This window comes from Apteryx rowi, unplaced genomic scaffold (genome assembly GCF_003343035.1).
Source record: "Apteryx rowi isolate R43461 unplaced genomic scaffold, aptRow1 scaffold_136, whole genome shotgun sequence".
Classification (NCBI taxonomy): domain Eukaryota; kingdom Metazoa; phylum Chordata; class Aves; order Apterygiformes; family Apterygidae; genus Apteryx; species Apteryx rowi.
The window spans coordinates 660099-683575 of record NW_020447597.1 but is presented as its reverse complement, the minus strand read 5'-3'; positions in this window follow the sequence as shown (position 1 = coordinate 683575).

Genomic DNA, 23477 nt, shown 5'->3' with positions numbered 1-23477 from the left:
CAAGACAGATCTTTCTATTTCACCTGTTTCCCATGAAGCGTTCTTCAGATTAAGTTCTTTGGGTTTGTCTGTGTTTTTTTTTGTTTGTTTCCTTTTGTGTAAGAAGCTGTCAGGGATTTTTTCAGGCAAAATTTGATGTTGCTTACCTATGAACATTCCTTCTAGAGAAAGTACGCTAGAGTCAGTGCATGAGGTTGATCTTTATAGGCTCAGAAGCAAACTGAGAGTCCAATATATTTCAGGCAATGAAGCTGAACTGGTATTTCTCTCTTTCCTAGAGGAAATGTTTTGTTYTGTTCTGTTTTGTTTTGTTTTTTTCAAGGTTAAATGTGTACCCAGATGAACTATGGAGKGAATATTGACTCCATTAACTCTCACTTAGCCTACTTCCGTCARGCAGATGGTGAAGACAGCCAGTCCTGAAGAAGGTCATGAGCTCCTCATGGCTAAGAATAGCCAAGAATTCCTCCACTTGGGACTTCAGGGAATTAATATTATAGCCATGTAAGCAAGTACCCTTGGTACTAASTACTAGAAGAATCACAACATAGATAATGCAATTCCAAGGATAAGTCGCTTTCTTAGGATAAAGTCACTTTCTTCTATTTGTCTGCAGTACATTGCTTTCCCTATTAGCACTCAGTGCATGGTGTAAAYAGCTATGAGGTTTAACTTGGGATTTATCATCCACTTCCTTTCAAGGCCTGAACCTGTAATGAAAACTGGATCATGCTACAACATCTCATTTAAATATAAATGCATATTAAAAATAAGTCCATAAAGTAGAAGCAGTCTGCTGGCAATGAACTACAATCATGAAACTGTTTGTAAGTACCTTAATTGAATAGCTTACACTCTAAGAATAGCAGGTCGATTCCCATCACAGCATGTGTTGCACCAGCTGTGCAGGAAGAGATGGTGGGGTCATCTGCAAGTTAATTTACAAAGAAAAACAGTTATACATCAACATTTCCCCAACAAATAGCTTTTTCCCAAAAGTTCATCCTCTTTGAATATGCTCATGCAACACCATCYTGAAAGGTCAGCTTGGTCTCTCTCCACTGCCAAAAGGTACCAGGCAGGCAAAGCTTATGTTGTAGCAACACACCCCAATGCCCTGCCAGAGCTAAGGCCATTTATCTCGTGAGAAGCCTGACKCCGTATTCCTCACTCATGCAAAGTGCCCTGGGAGTGGTGGCATCAGATATTTTCAAAAAAGACATCCTGACCTGGCAGGACATGTTAGTGAGGGATGGACCTGTGAAGGAGAATTGGGCAGTGATTCTGTAAACATTTCCTTGCTATGGGTTTCTGTATTTCTCATAATTAACTGACTCACGAGTTGAGTCTTGCATATGCAAATCTGGCATTGACACTTCACCGTACGCCTGGACCATGGGCCCTCTCAYGGGCTTATTGCTGTGTATGAAAGTGCTTGTAAAGCCTCAGGTACATTGACCCCGGCAAAGGAAGTTCCCCATGCAGGAGTGGCGGTCAGAGGTGTGCTCTTGGGGATAATTCCCATTGCCTGCTTTGCWGAAGATTTGATATGTGACTTTTGACAAGTCGTGCTGCTGATCTTCATGCACTGAAGTCCTGCCAGTTACACAATTAACAATCACTTACCAAACTTAAAGGTTTGCCAAGGCCTAATTCAGCCATTCTTTAGATGTTTGGGTGCTAARTGTTAGAGAATTGTAAAGTCTTGATGTGTCATCTACCACAGTGTTCCCATGACTGGGGCACTTACTCCCTCTTGAGTGTTTGGGGAGCAAGTACCCCAGCATAGGGACAGTGCTATTCTCAACCACCATCTTCTAGATGTCAAGTTGTGACTGCTTGTGGCGGTTCAAGATGGTATGACAAATGTTTAACAAGATTTTTAATGGCTGTTAAGTCCAGAGTCCTGGATATATTCCAGATCAGGTAATTACGTTCAACCTGCTTACASATACTCTAACTGGATAGATCATTCTCCACAGAGATTCTCGTGTAGAGAGAATGAGAAACACACAGCCCTGCTGGCACRAAGGGGAGGGAGTTTCTGAAACATGAAAGAAGAGGTGATACTCATGGGTTTTCTGTCTTTGCGTGYGGTGGTTTAGAACAAGGTTTATTGCCTTTGACAAGGGCAATGAACTTACCCTAGATGAGCAAGGAGACTGTGCTGATTTTGTAACGAATCAAATGCCAGACCAAAAGTCAGGGAGTTGTGCTAAACTCAGCAGACAGTTCGTTTATTGCTATATTATAAACATGTATTTTAAAGGATGCCATTTCAAACACCAGACTCCAACCTAGAAAGACACAAGATGTTTTCCAAGAAAACAAGAAATCAGGCTTTACAAATGCTGTCTTCTGTTTTTAAACTCCATAGTCATTGCTGGATTGTGCTTTCATGAAAGGAGGTTTCTTCTCATGCTTTTGTGAGTGCCAGCCTTTTAAATTTGGCAAATGTGATGGCYCTGAAGGGGCCCTTATGCAGTGATCTGCTAATTCCTCTTTTCTTACAGCTGGTATGTCTTCCTCACATGATTTCATTTTCTTTTCTTACTGAGGAAATTGAGATGCACTCACAGATCTACAGCTCAAATTAATTTGCACATGCAAGAAGAGTTTGATTGATTTCACGTATTTGTTTGAAATGACCAGATATTTCTGGCCATTTAGGAAATGCCGTAGATAACATCTGTTTTGATGGAATTTTGAGATGACTGAGGATATGGAAACTTTGTGATGTTTTGCGATGTTGCTGATTTTCTATCGCTTGTAAAAATGGTTAATTTTTAATAATTGTTTCCTTGCGAGTGCTAGGCAGAGCAATYGGAGACAAAGTGCATAAAGCCAATCAATCATCCCTCTCTATTTCAGTGATCCAAGTAATTCTGTTTCTATCCGCTGTGATTACTGCTGCTGATTGGCTTTGCGCAGTGCCTATACCTGGCATGCGCACTTTCTTATGCCCTTGTGCTTGCTCTCTGCCTTATTTTCCATTGCCCATTTACTTTGCCCACCTTTTAGAGCCTGTGCTATTTTATGTAATTAGCTATTTCTTRTAGACTAAACCCTGAAACCTTCGTTTGCCTGGGCATAGTAGCTGTAATTGTATCAGAAGTGATAAATAAATTAAAGTAACAAGGAAGTTCAACTCTTTTATTAATTTTTTCAGGTTATTTTTACCTCATGCACACCGTAGACACCTTTCTTGTTCAGGGAAAGATGTTTCTAGTGTCTGAGAGAAGTTAAGAATCCCCTAGTGATACTCTTCCCACCTCTGAGAAGAGTGTCTCGGTTGAACAGGTATTGGATTTGTTGAAATCTTATAACAGCTTTATTCCCAAATCGTCATTCCATCTGGTGATAATCTTGGAGGGCTTCACACATCACAACAGATTATGATTTAGATAAAGAGGTGGCCTAGACGTGTTATATTACCCTCCACGGAAGGTGCCATCTTATTTAATCAGATGGAAGACAGGTCAGGGAGGCTATCAGTCCTGTGACCTGCTGAACACAAATTATTGCCAGATAAATAAGGAAGTCTCCTCATGGGCTTTTCTTCCAGAGGTTTCATAAATGGATTTAATCCTATTACTTACTATCTGCAGAACACTGCTCTCCCTGGGGACAGAGATGTAAATATTGTTTAAAAATGAACATATTTTACTTTGATTTTTAAAGTGGGAACCAATTCAGAATCTTCCAGAATAAAGCCATGACTTTATTCTGTGTTAACCCCTGGGGCACAATGTTCCAGTGCTGTACTGGAATTTATTTTCATATTGTTCTACTGAAGAGAAGCATCTAAAGATATATATCAGTATTGCCAAATCTCTTAGCTTCTCGGTTTTGTTTTTGTTTTTCCCACAGGCTTTGGTCCCCTGACTATTATAGTATGTTAGTTGGCTTCTAGACTCTCTTTTTCAGAGAACCAAATAACTCCTGCTGAGTGGAAAATTATGTATAGGGCTAGGGACAGYGCTCTCTAAGGATAACTACTCTTAAGCAGAGTGGAGGAGAGCTCACTACATTTACCTCCCTCTGCCCCTGGCTTTCACTAGACCCTCCATACACTCACACCATGCTCCAGGGAAATACAGYGCTCTTGGTCTCACGCTGCCAAAACCCCATTCGACTGGGCTGCCGCACAACCGTTACATTACTTTGGGTCCTTTGAACTGAAAAGCCACCACCAAAAAAAACGCTATGGCTTGACCCCRCAGTATAAGGCTCAGTGAACGCTTGCCAAAGTGCTCCCTGGCGTGGAGGTGACCAACCTAATTTCTAAAGGGCGTCAAAACCCAAACAGTGAGGGTACAGAGCTTGGCTGGGGGCAAGGGACCAGCTTTGCGGTGGTTGTTTTTTGGAAAGGACGCCCTGAAAGATAAATATTYCAGGGAGGCAGGAATGGTGTCTTGTGTATGATTTCACAGATGGTGCGTTGTGTCTCCCATGGGGATCATGAAAGACAGTGGGAAAGAAATGACAGCAGGGCATCGAAAATCCTGTTAAAGTCTCGAGCAGAGAAAATGCTACTCCCCCGCACCTCCAGCTCTCTGTTCCTTGAGTATTGCCCATCAGAGCACACACAAATGATGCATCCTACCTCTGTTATCACTGACATATAACACTGTTATTAAAAGAAGCGAAATGGGATGTTGGGAGAGCTGTAGGTTTCTTTGGTAATCTTTTTAAGTTTGAATGAAGAGTCTGAGGTTAAGAAAATAATGCTTGAGAGAGTAAGGACCTGTTCCAGGACCCAAGGAAATAAGAGTTCATTTCCTACTGCTGCTTAATCTGTATCTAAATGCTGTACCTCAGTGTCTCATCCTGTACCCCCTCCCCCTTTAAAATACAATATAACACTTCAGAGCCTTCTGAGAAGGAGGATAAGTGTGGACAGTAATCACAAGGTGTTCTGATACTATGATGGTAAATACCTAGATATATTTTTACCAGCATGACTCATAGTCACATAGGTCACAGTAAAGTTCTTTGGGGATTAGAATTAACATTTCTTAGCAATTAACATAAAAAATGATCGAATGCTATGGCTAACAACCTTAAGAATAAGAGATGGCTTAGAGGTATCTTAGAGAGACCTCATATTGAGTTTTTGAAACACTTTATCAAATAAGAGAAAGGAGAGAATCAGTTCTTGGCAAGTGGGATTTGCTCATTTCTAGGCAGTAGAGGAAGACAGGAGCATGTAACAGCTCAGCAAGTACATTCAGGACTGAAAAGATAGATCTGTCTGATTTTCACCCGTGAGATGATGATGTTTCTTCTGCTTCATGAGTCAAATAACATTACTTGGGAGAAACAGTGACTGATCCACTGYCTGGTGCTCTGCCAGCACAAGTGTGAGCTTAATTATTTCCACTACTAAGGGAAAACAAGAACTTCAGACCCTTGGCTCTGTGGCACTCCTTGAAACTTCCTTTTCCTTTCTGTCCTGGGGATTTGGCCTTCTCCTTATGACAACTTCTCCTACATGCTGCCATGGTGAGGCAATGCCATTAACTATGCACAGCAGCTCTCCATTTTCTGCCTCCCAGCTCGGAAAACACCTGAGGCAAGCAGTAATAACTCTCATTATTGCATGGTCTGAGCATGAGCAATAATAAGCTGGCTGCTCAATTAAAAYCCTATGTTCTGTAATATAAATGCAGCACATGGCTTAAAGAATTTAAGAATCTCGGGGCTTAATTAGAATCGTACGTAATTCTAGGAGCAGTGACTAATATGGAACAGCACATTGCAGCTTGGTATTAATATAAGTTAATATCTGGACCTGGAATATGATTAGAGACTTGTATGGCTGGTAGCTTTAAGAACAGGAATATATTCTCTTCTGCAAATAACGTCATGTTATTGCTRTATTCCCCTTTGTCTGTCTGCATCCATTGGGTATCTCTTGTTTTATACTGGGTTAGCTGATGCAGGAAGTGTTGTTTGGTTCTATTTTTGTATAGCRTGTTACATGTAGGGCTTTTGCGTGTGACTAGGAACCACATGCACATTCAGAGAGAGTACAGAAATTAAACTGATTTGGRGAAATTAGTTCAAATGGTACCTACACATTTAGGATCTCTAAGGTCAAGGGTAGCAAGTGCACAGGCTAAGGTCCAAATTCCCAGTGAGACTTTCATACATCACAATATTCATAAATTCAGTCTTATTTCACAGAAATAAAATACAGGAACATACGAGCATATATATTTTCTTACAGAGTTCCTTAAAAATAGTTGCTGGTAATACAGGATTTCTACTATGAACAAAGAATCATATCTTTAGTCAGTCCTTTTTTTAAAATTTAGCAAGTTTCAAATTTAATGAAATAGAGGCTATACACCCAGGGTTTCCTATAACAAAGGGGTCTCCCAGAATCCGGAAGATTATCTAATTACAATGTAAAGACACTTGCAGCTAGGATGACTGGCTGAAGAGAGAATTCTCTGAGAGAATTAGGAAAARAGTAAAAAAGAGTGTGAGACAGTGTGTGTGAGAGGGAGAGCTTCACTTTCTCCTGTGAGTAAAGTGAGGAGAATTATACTTGTCCTTAAGTTTTGAGGTGAGTGAAGTCATGGTCCCTGGTGTTGGGTCTAGACCTGCTTGCTTYCCTTCCTTTCTTTTCTTCTATTTCTCTCTCTTTCTCTGTTGCTATATGCAGATCCCATATTTRTATGAAAAAAGAGTTAGTGGATTGCCTGGGTGCACACTGGGAGCTCTGTTACAAGCATTTAATACATGGTTTGACCTCCCAAGCACTGATCAAGTTAAGCAATAAATAATCAGAATGAGATAATCCTTGAAAAACAGCAAAGTTATGAGAGGTCTAAAGGACCTAGAATAACAGGGAGACTGTTAATGTTGTCATAGGAGCCCTTTTCCCAAATTAAAAGRTCATAGGGTGGTTGGAGATAGCTGGGTAGTAAAGGTGGGCTTAGAGAAAGATTCAGTTACTCAAAGGCCGCAAGAAAGATGGAGGTATTTATTGCAGTGATCGGTCACGAGAAGGATCCTTTATAGGGTTAAACTGTCCTTGGAGAGGGAGGTGAAAGGACCAGACCGAACCAAGGGGGCTGAATTGTTTCCAGAGCAGAGACCAAAGCAGGGAGCATGGGTTTGTCTGTTACGTGGCATATTAATATCCAGGGGGTGAAAAAGAAAGCAGCTTTGCCGTAGGATCAGCACCACCCTGAGGAAGGCCCAGCCGTTACCGGAGGTTGGAGTTGGGGTAACCAAAGGTTGGGGCTAAACTGTTACCACCTCCTACTGTTCCTTTTTGCTCCCACCACAGAACTTGCAGTCCCCTCACGGTTTTGAAAACTCATGAGGATGGAAGCAGATTTAACATACATACTTTTCAAAATAATCTCTCTCTCTATCTCTTTTTCTTTTTTTGTTAAAACTCCAATGGTTTTGGGCAAGGGAGTGGCTACAGGTGTAGTCATGCCCCAAGAGAGGACACTCACCTCCAGTGCAAGAATGGTGATGAGTATCTGGAATTGGTGACTTCTGCTCCAAATCAGCTGCTGCCAGACCATTATGTCTGGCTATGTCTGAGTTCCTGCAAGCAAATGACTGGCATTTCTGCTCAACAGCTTTGTTTCATGCACTTCTACAAATTCAGTCAAGTGCATTTGATCAGACAGCTTTCAAGCCACCTCCCAGTTCTCTGAGGTAGAAGAGCTCAAGACCTTCTACCTTCATTGGTACGCCTTCATGGCAGAAATCCCTCATCAATGCAATTCACAAAATGTTGGCTCTTCCAGGTCTTTTCATTGACAGCAGGGCTGTTTTGCTTTACTTTTATGAGACATTAATGGCGTTTTCTGTTTCCCTTTTTTTCCCCCTATTTTTCTCTTTATTTTGGCACTCATCTTTCCCTTGAAAAAAAAAGTAGAAAATATTGAACAAGAAATTTTAAAATCTCATTCACCAAATTCTGTAAGAATGGAGGTTTTGGGGGAAGGTAGCTTCTTCTACTTTACTGGCAGCAGTCAAAACAGGTTCCTCTGCTCTTCCCCTCTCTAAGAAATGTGTTCCTCTTCTGAGAAAGTCAGTTGGGGAAAACAGGTTCCAAATCCCATCTCTATCACAGCTTCAGAAATGGAAGACGGGAACGAGTGAGTTCCTTCACGTGGCAAATTTGAATTACTTTTCATCAGGTCTCCCAGGGACTTGCACACTTTGTCTCTCTGTCTCTCTCTCTTTCTGGGATTGTAGTTACAGCCACAAAGCCGATTAAAGAGCTTTCCACCATGCTGGCTCCAGCTAAACATATTGCAGTGTCTGCACCTTCCACTGAGCCAATACAGTTGCTTCTGCAGCCGGGAAGTAAATCCTATCACCAGCGTGGCCAACAGAGCCCCTGTATTACGAAGCTATTGCCTGGATGTTTTGCATCAAAACCAAAGCAAGGTCTGCTCTCCTGTCAGTTAACTAACTGAAACATCATGACTGGTTCTTCACCTTCAGATCACTCACAAAGYCTTTTCTGTTCCTTCCCTTTTCTTCCACTCTGCAGAAAACATGTTACTCGTAAATTTTATTTTTATAGGGAGTGTTGCACTCCTCAGAAATGTAATGCACGTTCATATTTCTCCACCTTTAGCTGAGGTAGCTGGAAACTATTAAATCCTCAAGGCAGCTACATAAAGCTGCGACTAAGTGTTTTTCTTACCTTTTCCTGGCACCTATTGCTTGCAGATACAGAATGAATTGTTCAAATTTTCTCTGTTTGTGTCCTTTACATTCCTCAGTCTCTGGCATGGATTTTTAACTGCCCCATTATTCTAGATAATGCCTTTTATTGTGTCTTTGACAGCCTGTGTTGTTCAATAAGAGCCAAGAAATAAGGCCCCCTATCTCCAGAGAGCCTTCTTGAAGGCTCTTTAAGAACGGACTCCTTGTTTGTCCCAGCCACGGCCAGAGACCGTTTTCTGAAACACCTTCTAGATGGATCTCTGAAGTGAGGATGAGYCTAGACCTAGCTGCAAGGAACTGCTGAACAGCACAGGCTGCTACACASTAGATAGCCTTCTCTGAAAGAGAGTTATCTTAGTAGAGATAGCTGTAATGGTCCAAAATAGGCTAGGGAGTGAGCTACCAGCTAAGTGTGTGTGGTCAGGGCCCTGTGCTTGAAATGTCTCCTTGCCCCCCCGTTTTATTCAGCATTTACAGGCACCCTGGTCTGACCAGTGCTGCAGAATACGAGCCCTGAACAGCAAAGCAACAGGTTGTGGCTGTGTCTTCCCAGATCCTTTCAAAAGTACAGCCCTCCACATTGAAAATCCCTGTTGTTAATGAGGCTGGAAGGCTCCACAGGTATTTAACTACTGATACCTTTGCTGCTGTTCACAACTGTACCTTCTTGCAGCTACTCTCTTGCTATGATGCATCTGTCCCTTTTGTTGTTTCTGTGTCAGCTGATGGTGGCAATATCTTTTTGTATATTATTAAGGTTTCTTCTCAACCTAAAGTTCTGCTTCTTTCCTTTCAGAAAGAAGGGAACTGGCCTGCATGTGATCAGATGCACCCAATTTTGTCTGTTGTTAAGAAAAGTGCCGTTATAAATGGATGGTGCATGATGAAAATTGTTATGATGGATAGCTGCAGTTCACACTTCTCATCCAGTAATCCATTTTGGCTGTTCAGTGTCAGGAACTGAAATATATCCTTTTTAATGAGTTCAGATTTATTTAATAGAGATTCCGCAAAATTCAGATGGCTTTCAAATATATTTACATGATTCACAAGGTATGGGAACCACTTATGCTCCATGGAAATAAATAGGGCATGAGAAGAGAGGGCAATTGCTCTATTGCTCTGACTTCAGTAGTGGAGTTTCTGAACACAAGCGGTCCAATTTTGAGTCAGCTGCAGCTTGGCACAATTTGAGATCTGCAGAGTGTGATTCTGAATGGAGTATGGGTCATGTTTTCTTGATGAAAGGAGGATGAGAAGGCAAAAGGCATTGCAACGAGCTAATTAAAATCGATGCCAGGAGAGATCTCTGATGCCTGGATGGTGAGCAACCAGCAGGTGTCTTCATTACTTAGACTGCTGGTGACATGCTACATATAAAATTACAGGGTAGCTAGTTTAATTTCAGCTGCAAAGAAAGTCTTAGCAAGTCTCCAGAGAGAAGGAGTGGGAGGAAAGCCCAGAGAGGCTCAGTCTGACAGCTTGATATTTGGACAAGTGAGAGTGTTCCAGAAAGGAAGAGAGGGGCTCTTGTGAGCTTAAAAACTCTTTCTTTAAGAGCAAAGGGAATGGACAAAACAGGGTGAACTCAGGTTTAAGAGAAAAACAATTGACCTGGCTGGCTACTGCTGTTGCAAAGACCTAACATGCATCCCAGTGTTGAATGCTGTTGATTTCACAGTCAGTCCTATTTTCCACCCAGAGACATGGGATCCTTCCCATAGCAAGCCCAGGGGCCGAGGGATAGGAAGAGAGCAATGCTACCAGCGCTAATGGCTGCTCTGCAGTTTTCTTTTCCTTTTAAAAAAAATTGCTTGCATGGTGGAAAAATGTTTCGGCATTAGCTGTGTGCTGTTATCAGACTTGTGCAGGTTGCAGCTTTTATAGTTACAGATGCAAAGTAGGGTTCATTCAAGCGCTGTCCTCATATCAGAGCTGGGCAAAATTTGTGGACACTTTTCAATGCAAAAATCGTAGGACATTTTCACTGCTTTTTCATGTTGGTTCATACAGGTAACTTCTGTCAATGAGATTTTGATAATCTCTGCTTTGGAAGGAAAAAAGCAAGTATAGCATTAGAGTGCAAGTCCCCGTTCCAGGGGGAAGAGAAAGAAGAGGGCTGTATATTAGCAGAGTATTTTTCCATCACATAYTCCAGAGACAAGGCCTACAGCTCTTTTCTCCCTTCCTGGTGCCCTTGTAAATGTTCACTCAGCTGTGATACTGCAGGAACTGTGGGAAAAACTGTGGCGGTAACAAAACCTGCATGTTTGTGGGGTAGCAAAAAGGCAAGGAGCTGAGGAAGTATTCTTTCAGCTCTGCAATGATGACCTTTTACAAAAGTCRAACTAGTAATTGTTGTCTAGATAGTTTATTGTAAAATGGAAACAGTTTTCCATACCAARAAAACTGTTCTTGCATTACAAATAAGTCATCCAGCGAAGTGCAGTTKAAAACCATGAAGAAATGTAATTTGAAAATACCATGATATCCCCTTTTATTGACTTGCCACGGCTGGAATTCCGAATTTGGTTTACTTTAATGTTCTTGTCCCAGTTACTAGGAGTTTGAGAGATGGCTCTAATGTACTGTGATGTGTTGTGCCACAAGGAAGTGCAAAGCCTTTGATTTATTTTAAAATTATTTTGCTGACTCAGAGTAACAGTAGGATGAGACAGGAGATATAAAGCCCTGTTCTGGGTTTGCAATTACTTTTCTGTTGGTATTTTAATGGATAGCAAAAATATGTGTAGCATGGGATGGATCCTTAGCAATGAATTGAACTAATTTTGAAGGAAAAATAAATAAATGGAATTTAGCTTAGCTAAATTTTGACTAGCTGGAAACAAAGCTTGTGTTAACACCTTTAAAATATGCTTATTTGCTGTGTCATAAGTCAATGTTAAAAATTTACATTCCAGTCCTTATTTTTTTTAGAGATATATTAAAACTAAGCTCATTTTCTGAGTAATGTGATGACAGAACTGTAAAGCAAGTTGTAATAGACARTAAAAAAGAACCAATTAAGTCCTCTTGCTTTTACTATGAATAATAAGGCAGGTCTAAGATGAATGGATAATTGGATTATTATTGATTGAAGGGATGGAAAAGGGTCTGGAAACTGGAACCACAGAGGTAGTTTTCCATCCTGTTTTGACTTCTGTGAATTGCAGTGGGAGATGATAGCTTTGCAAACCTGAGACTGCTGTCAAGGCTGTATGCATGTCAACCGGGGAACAGTTACAGTCCAACAGAAGCTGGCGTTTGCCACATTGTGAGGAAGTCTGACTATTTATATTTTCACCTAGCTCACGCAGATAGTAAGAAACAGCCAACCGTCCCTGTATGCATTTTTCTCTCCACTTAAGCAAAGACGTTTTATGGTGCTTAATGGAAAACAACCAACCAACCAACCAGCCAAACAAAAAACCACAGTAACTTTGCAGATATTTTAAGGAATGCAAAGATACCAGGGAATGGAGGTGTCCTGAAAACACTGTCATAGTTGCAAGGCTGCTATCTCTCACAGACTTTCTTCCCAGGTCTCTTCCAGCTGAAACTGATAGGCCTCCCTTTTGGGAGGATAAATTGGGCAAATTATGTCATGCATTGGCAGAGAGAAAGCTGCTTATTCAATTTGCTAAGCATAAACCTGTCTCTGTTTATTAAAGCAACACCTTTTAAACAAGCAACACATCATATCATTACAAGTAAAGAGCCCTGAATAAAAAGTGAGACATCTTCAGAAGAGAGATGTGTGCCAAGCTTTGCTGTTTGAGTTATAATACCAGTGAGTTATTAACACCTCAGAAATGCAGATTAATATGTGAAAATTAAAACTGGGCAGGTGTTTCCAAAAATAAACTTCCTCAGATACCTTGATAAAGACCTGACACGGAAGCCAAGCTGTCTCTGTCCATTTGTCACATTGGCAAACTCAGGGCAATATTCATCCACCAAAAAAGTAGAAGTATAGTCAATGGAGGGAGGGGGCAATACACAGGTATGTGTAATCTGGGCACTCAAGACAGGTGAGCTGAATTGTCCCATAAAGGTGCTTGTATCTCTTCACTGAGTACAGAGGGAGCCTTGGTAGCAAACCCGGGCTGGGCTGGAGGTGGTCTGSCCGGTTATGGCTACATGGCGGCATCTGACCATGTCATCCTTGGCTTCTCTTGAGCAATGGAGAAGACTTGGTCAATGGAGTTGATGGAATTCAGCTTATCCTTAAACAGCTCATTACATTTAGTTTTATGGATAGCACCCTGAGCTCCACCAAGGTGACTCCACCAACCCGACGAGTTCCCCTTGACAGCAGTGGGGTTCTAGACTGCTAGTTCAGGTGTCAGCAATGTAGATATCTATCAATGAAGTTAGGTATGACTTACCTTTTACCAGGTAAAGTTAGGTGTGGATGAAACCAACTCAGGGAGACTGGTTGGCATGCTGGACAGTAGGGCTGCCACTCAGATGGGTCTTGAAAAGCTGAAGGAATGGGCTGACAGGACCTTTATGAAGTTCAGCAGAAACAAATGCCAAATCCTGCACCTGGGATGGAAGAACCCCATGCACCAGTACAGGCTGGGGGCTGACTGGCTAAGCAGCACTTTGCAGAAAAGGACCTGGAGGTAGTGGTGGACAAGTTGAGCATGAGCCAGAAATGTGTTTTGCGGCAGTGAGGGCCAACAACATACTGGGCATTAGCAAGACTGTAGGTCTTGGGGGGGGGGAGTAACCTTTGGCCCCTATTCAGTGCTGGTGAGGCCACCCCTGGAAAACTGTGTCCAGTCTGGASCACCCAGTCAAGATACATATTAATAAACTAGAGAGAGTCCAGATGAGGGCTAAGATAGTTAGGTGGCTGGAGCATACGATATACAAGAAGGAGGAGACTAATTTGTTTAGGCTGGAGGTGGGAAGACTAAGGGTGTATGGGGGAACTTATTTCTGTCTTCTATTATCTGATAGGGGGTTATAAAAAAGAGAAATTCAGACTCTTCTTGGAGGTGCACTGCAATAGGTCAAGAGGCAACAGACACAAATTAGCTAATTAGATATAAGGAAAATATTTTTTCATGTGAAGATGGTCAGATATTGAGACAAGGGTCCAGAGAGGTTGTAGGATCTCCATCCTTGGAGATAAGCAAAGCTTGATTGGACAAGTCCCAGAGTATCCTCAGCTAACTGGGCCTGTTTTGAGCAGGAGGTTAGAATGGGTGACTTCTAGGGGTCCCTACCATCCTGAATTTTTCTATGATGACACTGATTAAAAACAAAGTCTCTTTCCTTATGTTCTCTAAATACACCAAAGAAATGTAGCTTATTTTTTTTCAAATATATGTGTCAAAAGGACACTGAAGGAGGCTAGCAGGACTCCCACTTCAAATATCAGGTCCCTTAGAGGGTGCAGCTATACCAGTCAGAGCACGTACAAACTTGTTCTCAGCTCCAGGCAAGCTTAAGCTCTGCCTCTTCATTCGTGTCTTCTGGATGAGAAAGAGACAGAGTACCCAAAATTTAAAGGGTAGTCAGCATCCCAGGGACAGGCCAAGCTCTCATGTATGGTTTTCCTGGGTGAAGCTAAGCTCAGTCCACCAGATAAGGATGTTTCCTAAGACCAGTATTGGCACTCTGATTTCAGGACTCACTTTGTAGCATAGATGGAGAAAAAATTTCCTCTTATGTCCTGAGCATGTTTTCTGAAGGCACAGTCACAGATATTGTCTCATACCCACATTTAGCTATAGTACATCAGTTCATGACTTAACATGGCAATCAAGAATTTGTGTAATTTGAACAGGTTTATTAAATTTAATGCTTAAGAATAAGAATGCTCTTGAGTACTCTGCTAAGTTAGATCCTTAAAAGCTCATGGTTAAGCAGCAGTTATCTGAGCTCACAGGATTCAGGAGTGTCTAATACAACGTGCTGCTATTAGAATACCACCACTACAGCTATCTGTTAAGTCCCGGGGTGTCCAGGTGGCTGGTTATTACTGCATGGTTTTGCTCAGAAGCTATTAAAATTGCTAAAGGGCAGTTTTCTTCCTGCCACTGGCTCAAATATTATATCTCTATTTTTATAGTCTTCATAAAAAGAGATGGATGAAAATGCACAAACATAGTTGTCAAGTTTAATGGTGGAAAAAACAGACACCAGAATATATATCCCTTGAAGAAATTTGGTGCATACTTGATTTAATTTATTTTCCTCTAAAACTGTCTCAAAGTAATAGCTATTAATTAGTAATAGCTATTAATTAGCACTGTGATGCAGTATACAAGCAAGGTCATGTGTGGTTCATTATCTTAGTTGGTTTTTGAAAATGAAGTTTGTTGCTACATCATAAAAGAATCGCCATTTCAGCTTAAAACTTCATCTGGCAAATAGTAATAGTTGGTGCATATAAAATGTTACTGCTCTTGCAGATTGTTGAGCTGAGTTTTCAGTTACCTGATGACACTTCCATGTTACTGAAATTGTCAGTTTGCAAGATTCTTTGATAAGGCTATATATTTTGTTGGCATAAGGGAGTCATTCATTTATAGAGGAGCAAGAAGAGCTTTTTTGTTGTTGTTCCCAGAAAAACATGCTGATGACAGGTCCTGTTCATGAAAATGATTTCTGTACCATGCAACGCTGTTCATTTTCATTTTGTCTTGATTCTACTTTGCACAAGCATGGAAGTAGGAGTTACGTGGCTGCAGTTGTGAAGCTCTAAGGATGTGAGTGAGAAAAGGGTGGTAGGGTAGGGAGTAGCTTTTATTAGACCAACGTACATGCCCAAAAGCTTATTGTCTTTCTCTTTTCTTTTCTTTTCTTTTCTTTTCTTTTCTTTTCTTTTCTTTTCTTTTTTTCATCTGTATTAGACTGGCTTAATGAAAGACATTAGTTCTCCTACGTATCTTGCCTTGCTTGAGAATGGGAAGGAAAAATTACAAAACTGCAGAGTAGAGCTTCTGTAACAGCTCAGTTTCTGGAGAAGTGGAAGATATTGCTCCCCTCCCTTCCTTCCACTCCTAAATCCTTGGCATTGGCCTTCAGGGTACCCCGGGGTGCTGGGCAGGTCACCACTGATGTGGCTGGTGAGATGGGCAGTGGTTTTGGCAGGAAAGTGGGCAGCTTTCCCATGCAGAGTCAATGCAATGCCAGGGAATACAGCGGGGCTTTCAAATCCAACTGTTCACAGTACAAAACAGAAATTTCTGCAATTATCCTGAGCTCTACAAGTATCTGCTGATTAAGTCTCCCCAGACCTCTGAAGGACTTTCAGAGAAGAGACAGGAGGAATATGTGCTGGTAAAGGACATATGTGAAGCCTGTGGCAGAAGCAAAACAATCATATCTGGACAGCCAGGTATATTATTTCAACACTGTTCTTCTTTCAGTGCATCCCATGATATACTGCTTCTCAGTAACAACTTAAAAGATGAAATGTTTGCCCACTATCCCTGAAACCTGGCATTTTACAAATGAAGCCAATTTTAAAATTCTTATCTGGGCACCAAAGGCCAAGTATTTATTGTTAATGACAGATTTAAAATCTTGAACATGCACATAAAGACACTGTCCAAAAATTAGCAGGAAAGGGGATTATTTGTCTACCTCCACTGCTTTCTGAGGAAGATGCTTGAACAGAAGCGTCTAAGAGCTGGATGAGCCTGCAGACTGGTCCCATCACTGTAAAATGTTGGTTTCAGGTCTGAGCTTAGCAACAAAATTARGGATCTCCAGGAAGAAGGTTGGATTTCCTTGTTTCTTCTACCCATTTTACAGCCCAAATAGGTAATGAATTTACTTGTTATATATAACATAACAACTACAGCAGTAATGTGGGGTTTTTTGGTCGATCTTGTTTCGAAACAAAAAGTGTAAGGACTTCTGACTAGTAATGAAAAAGTTCAGCTTCTTATTTTGATATCTTGTAACTCATTATTAACTAGAGCACTGAACTCATGAAGAAATAGTATGATTGGCATGCTTTTTTTTTTTCTTTGCTACATGGGAAATTTGTTTTTTATTTGTTTTTATTTTCATTCCAGTTTGAATTAGACCTGCTTTAAAACACTGCATTTGCATTTGAAAGAATGCTAGATTTCCTTTGTCTTAAGGAGCTATCCTTAAAATATATCTTACCAGCTGTACAGGAATGTTAAAGCCAAACATAAGTATGGACAGTGCATAGAACTGATGCATCAATATGAATTTAAGTAGCAGAGAGACTTATATAGAATTTTTCCTTGGTACAAGAATCAATAATTTGTCTGTTGACAAATTTAAAATGACTATAAGTGGCAAAGAATCTAATTTTCAGTGGTCTGAAAGATGACACTTTCATTAACCTGCCAACTTATGACTCTAGGTAGTGTTAGTCATGAGTGTGTGCATGTTACAGACACCTTCAATCCCTGCTCTGAGGGACACTGACTACTGTACTTGGGGCATTTTCACAGTGTAACTCCATTTGTAAAGCATTTAGTGCGTGCTATAATGCTGGCAGTCTGTCATTCAATTCTGTATAAGGAGCCATCCTCACCAAAACCTGCTGCAGCTGCATACAAATTCACCTGATCCTTCAAATCCTGAGCTGGGATCTAATGAGACCCAAGATTATGGTAGTAGCTGTGCTAGAGTTGGCATGACATTTCTCATAAATAATGTGCTGTGTCAAGACAGGTGAGACTGAAAAGATCAACAAAGTTTTTTTTTTCATTAGAACATATTAAGGAAAAGAGTATAGTATGTTATTTTCCACTGTTCCTGGGATTATCTTGATGTCAGCCTTTACTTTACCAAATACAAAACCTTTGGAGAGTCATTTTAATTCTGAGATTGTCCTCAACCTGCTAAGTACACTGTCATAGACAAGTGGTTACTGTCTTTCTTCCAAGTAGCCTGGGTAAGATATAGAGCACAGTACCAACGTATTATATATTGCTGGAATGGAATCCAAACTATTCGAGCGTATAAATTGAAAACTCATTCTGAAGAATTGCTGTGCTTTCCTAAACCAAGTAAATGGTAAAAACAACCAAGCCATTCAAGAGACTTATCACTGGAAATGAATGCAATAATGTAATTCATGCTGTGTAAGGCAGGCTTTAGTCTTGATGGATGGTGTTTGGTTGGTATTAAACTCTGATTTGCAGAACGGGAAATTCCTTGAGGAAGGCAAAATTTCTTGCCAAAGCTGGCAATGCGAGTGCACAATGATTAACAGTGTGCCAAATCATTCACTAATAAATCAGATAGTCAGCAAACACGACCACCAGCTGGTTTAAAAACACCGTGAAAGCAATTTATGAACCCCTTCTAAATTTAAAGTGGGACTCTATATAATTGCCAGTATAATAACCACATCTTTAACTCAAGCTGTCTCTTTAAAAGGAAAAGTTGAAAACTTTCACCTAAACTCAGAAGTGCTATTCTTGTTTCTTTGCCCACCCAGGAAGAAGAATTGTCTCAGTTTTCTCTTCGCGCAGAGCAACATTATGCAAGGACTAATTACACAATCTTAACTACCTTTTCATACAGTCCCTCCTTAAGCAAATCTCCTGTTAAAATTCATTGGGAGCTTTGCTTGGATGATGAGATTTTGCTGGCAAGGAAGAAAATTTACTGCATGTTCTATTTAAGAGACATCCTGTGTCTCTGCCAACTCATCTGAGTCTTCCAGTATGAGTTAGGGGCAGACACATTTTAGGCCCATTTATCATTCCTTCGGTAGCAATGCTTTCCGTAGGAGCAAGACGTGTGACAGAGGCTTGTGCAGCCCCTGGAGTTATCTGACATTGGTTATGTCATGGGCACTTCTCTGTCCCACCTGAAAAACTGTGATGAACAGATGGTTCCTGGTCACTCTCCATCTTTGGACTTCAGGGATGTAGGCAGCTGCAATTTGGATAAAGTTTATGAAGTCCTATCCCATGCTTGATCACATGCAGCAGACAGGGTCAACACTGGCACATAAGAGAACTGTAGCTCCTCTAGATCTATCACTAGGTTAAGGTACCAACCCCCAAGAAAAGCATCTGCTTTCATGCGTTGCTTGCTCAAAACCCTTTTGGGAGAGTGTGTGGTGAAAAGGGAATGAGGTTAAGGCAGAGATGAGTGGTCAAACAGGGTAAGTAGTGGCCTCTAAAACATCTTGTCCTCTCTGCTGGTTTCTGAATGCTCTTTGGACAGCATTTCTCCTACGGCTCTTCAGGCTCACGGGGTGTGTTTTTGAAGGTGCACTGGTTATTCGACCACTACTGGTGCATAATCCTTCCTAATTCACTTTCTGCCTTCTCTAGTCCCAGAGGACCTAGCACATGCAGGCACTGTGAGCAAGTCCAGGTGGCTCAAGTGGGTTGGTAACGGGGAGTAGAGGTGACAAGGGCAAGCAAGGTGTGAATATTCATATCCAGCTTCTGCTACTACAAAGGCAAAGCCATTGCCTGAGTTGGAAGAGCAATAATGTTGCTTTCAGGATTGTTAAATAATGGGAAAGTACCTGCATCTGTGAAAATCAGTGTGGCATTTTCTGATAGTAACAAACACAAGGCAGGTTGGAACAGACAAATATATTGAAAGGATGATCCTCAGACTTGGCCCCTTTGTTATTTCAGTTTATATAAACTCCTGGAATTTATATAAGGAAACCTCACTAAGACCTGTGAGCCTGTCCTGTAGTAAATTAAGAGCTGGGCAGGAGCTGGGATCCCCCATGAATCCTAGGTTTTAAATATGAAATGGAAAGAAACCAAATAAGTTGATTTTTACCTGAAACACAAATTCAGGCATTGCCCCCCCCCCCCCCCAATTAGGGAATACTCATTGCAGTTACTCAAATGAAATATTTCTTTCTGATCTTAAAACAAAGACATTTAGCAACATTTAACATGAGTTTCATTTCCGAAACCTTGAAACATCAGAATTAAAATACTGCTATCAAAATTATTAAAATGTTAAAGGGATCTAAAGTGTTGCCATGCTAACTTAGGTTTAAACATCACAACAGTTTTAGCCACTGTGAAGGGACTAACTGGGGAAAGAAACTGCTTATGTTGTCCTCTCTGTCCCTGCAAGAGACGATCATTCCCCCGAAACACCTACCAGAGCCTCACCCAGCTGAGAGAGAAAGACTCGACAAATACCACTTTATTTTGAAGCTCAGTAATGGGCTAATAGGTCTGACTGTCAGGATATTTCCCCTGAAATCAGCACAGACTTTTCTAATTGATTCCCGTTGTTCCCATACTTGTCTCTTTTGTGTTGTGTACAATTCCTCTTTCTTCATGGACTTCACATGCTTATTGCTAGCCATGTTCCTCATTACTCATTCCCTCCAGGACTATACACAAAATGTAACCCTTAAGATTGTTCCTTCTAAATTGGCTTCCCCATCCATTTTTGGTTCTCACACCACAAAAATTAAAAGTTTAATAATATTTAAATTTGCAACTATTAATGATTTTTTTGTGTAGAAAATGTATGGGTTTTGTAGATCATTTACTTTTGGACAAGCAACCAAAATCTGAAGTTTTATTGGCATAAAAAAATCATTTGTAATTGAAGAGTTTAATTATTTTGAGGGGAGGAAATAGAAGAGAGGGGGATATAATATTCTCCAGTCACACCTAAACCTCATTTTTCCCTCTGTTCCTAATTTCTGTGAATTATGCCTCCATTACCTTTGATGTTTATGCCCATGAAAGATTTCAAGTTTTGTGATTATTTCCCCAGAAATGTGATTTCTTTGATAATTAATGATAGCATCATTGTCTTAAAATATTTAGCAAACCGTGTGAATACACACTCAACTCGTTGGCTTCTGTTGGATGTCCTTAACATCTGGATATTCAGGCTTTACCGTCATGAAGTCTCATACCTACCCCTAGTCTATAAGAGCTTCTCTTTGCAAACAAATGAGTGTCTCATGTCCTGCAGGACAGGTGGATTTGATGTACTCTCAGACTCTCCTGTTTCTCTTATTTACTTCTTTTGGCTTTCCATATTCTGCTTGTCACTGTAGGTACTCTCTGTTCTCTGTTTGTAGACAGATCTCAAGTTAATTAATGCTGCTACCTGCAAAGGATCCCACAATAAAGGGAGGTGATTTGAGTCACTGACAACTCACAGGTAGTAAAATAACCTTCTGTGGTCTTATGTGTCAGTCTGTAGAACAAATATTTAATGTTTCTTCTGTCCCCAGGGAAAGTCGTTTCTCAGGTCACCAGGAAAGCCTTCCAACTCCCTGTCTAAACTTACCCTGCTGTGATGTGATGTCTCATTACAAACACAGTGTTTGACATCCTCTTTGCAAAGGGATTATCTGGACTCATTGTACTGACCTCAGCTAGCTTGGTGAGCATGCTTCTGTGACAGCCTGCAAACAAGAGCTGTTATACCTGGAACAAAACAGGCCAACTCCTCTGAGACACAATGGAGGAAAGAAGATGCTCCTGTTCTCCAAAGAAGACACTGTTTCTTCTCTGGTGGCAAGCAGAAAAAGGTCCTTCCAGTGATCATCAGATGGAGCATAAGAAAGCACTAGTTTTCGATTGATTTCACTTGAATTCATGTAGTTCTTATTTTTCTTACTATTATTTCTAGGCAGAAGTTATAATGAGGAACGTTGATCTAGATGCAACCTGCCAAGGTAATGGAATTGATTTAAGGCCCAAATCCAACTTATGTAATTCAGGTGGGTAAAGAGCAGGGCTCTCCTCAGTTGGATAGAGAAAGCAAACTCTAGTTGCCAGAACTTTTGCCAGAAGTTGATTTACTCAGTGTGTGGAAGTTCAGACACTTAGGGTTGCATCAGCTCTCCTAGAAGCCTTGAAATCTTAGTATCAGTTAAAGTATATTGAAACTGTAAGATTTGTAGTACTGCTGCTGTGTTGCCTCAGTGTAAATAAAATCTCATTAGTTTTCAAATACAAGTAAATTCTTCCCATGTCGATGTAGTTGATCAAAATCCTGGCTAGCTATAGGCAGTAGAGGAAAGAAAAATAAGTTATTAGTGTTTAATATGAATGTTGAGGAGCTAATGGACTAAGTCGATGCTGATGTCACTATAGCATCAGGTAGTGTGACTTGCATTGGGTTTGACAGAACAGGCTTGGATTACGCCCAGGCTGATGTTGAACCTGGAAGTTGGAATTTTAGATAAATTTTTGTCAAAAGTGATGGTGTGGCCATGGACTGTTCTCTGTATTTCATTTCATGATAGTTTGACATACATATCACACATTGATACTATGATGGCAAGTACAAACCAGATTAGGCAAAAAGAGTAGATTATTGACTTTTCGGCAGAGTGAATAGAGAAATGCTAAATATCCAATATCTCAGGGATGGCTTTTCTTGTATTTCGAATTTTAGTGTTTTTCCTCTCTCCTGTTATAATACAATGCTAATACCATTCAGAAATTTGTGCTTTTACATATCTCATTTTTACAAAGGGTGCTGGTAGTCTTTCTAGGTTATCATAGCAATTAGTGTATCAATTACTGTTCCTGCCTGTCAGTGTTATTTGCCTGCTGTGTATGGACACACTCCCCTTCTAAATCATAGCTAAGTCCTGTGCAATCTTCCAGATCTTTAATTAATGTCATTGGGCAATGGTAACCCTTAATAAGGCTTCTCTCTCTGATGGTTGTAGCCCTGGTACTATTCAGCTGTGCAGTGTGTTGGAGGGCATGGTAGACTGAATGTCGAAAGTCTTGGGTTTCACTCTCCCATGGTTTGCTTGGGACCTGAGGGAGCCACACCACCATCTTGAGCTCCATTTTCCCTATTTGTTAGGGAAGCTAGAAATTAGACATAATGATGTGAACCTCCTTAACACAGCATTTTGGACAAAAGTAATCTCAGTGTTAGGTGTTCAGAAAACATTTGTCTACATCTAAGCTCCCATGATAGTCAGTAGCATTCTAGTCATTGCAGTCAATAAAGTTTAGGATATCATTCACCTGACAAAAATTAGGTTTCCACTGTAGAATGAGAAGAATCCTTCCTCTGCCCCCACCTCTAAAGGCTGCAGAAACTAGTTCTGCCAATACTATAAGTCTAAGGTGACTTGTTCAGATATAGACTTCTGCACAGTAGATCCCCACATTTAAGTAGAAAATCACGGTGTAAGTATTATATATTAATTAGTTATCATAAAATGACTAAAAACTTATGAGCTGTTTGGAGCAAAGACTATTCTTTTTATATATCTACACACCTAGCACATTGGTGCTACGAGTAGAGAACTCGTGAACTGCTGTGATATCTAATGCTGTCCTTTGTGAAGAATTACTGGATTAACTTTTTATATAGTTTGTTCTAATCACAGCTTGAAATGAACATAATTTTTCATATTTGGACAGTATAAAATCACAGAAAAAGGCTTCATTGGAAGGAACCTCTGGAGTTCATCTGATCCAATCCCCTGCTCAGACTAGTGCCAACTCCAAAATTGCATTAGGTTTCCCAGGGTCTTGTTCAGCCAAGTTTTGAATATCTCCAAGGATAGACATTGCACAATCACAGCCTCCCAGGACAACCTTTTCCAATGTTTGGCCATGCTCATTGTTATTATTATTACTATTATTTGTGTGTGTGTGTGTGTGTGTGTCCAGTCAGAATTTCCCTTGGGGCAGCTTGTGGCTATTACCTCTTCTTTCTCTGAGCACCTCTGAGAAGAGTCCGGGTCCATCTTCTCAACATCTTAACATTACGTAGTCAGTCATGCTATTATATTTACCTTCAGTCCCAGGATTAAGACAGACTGC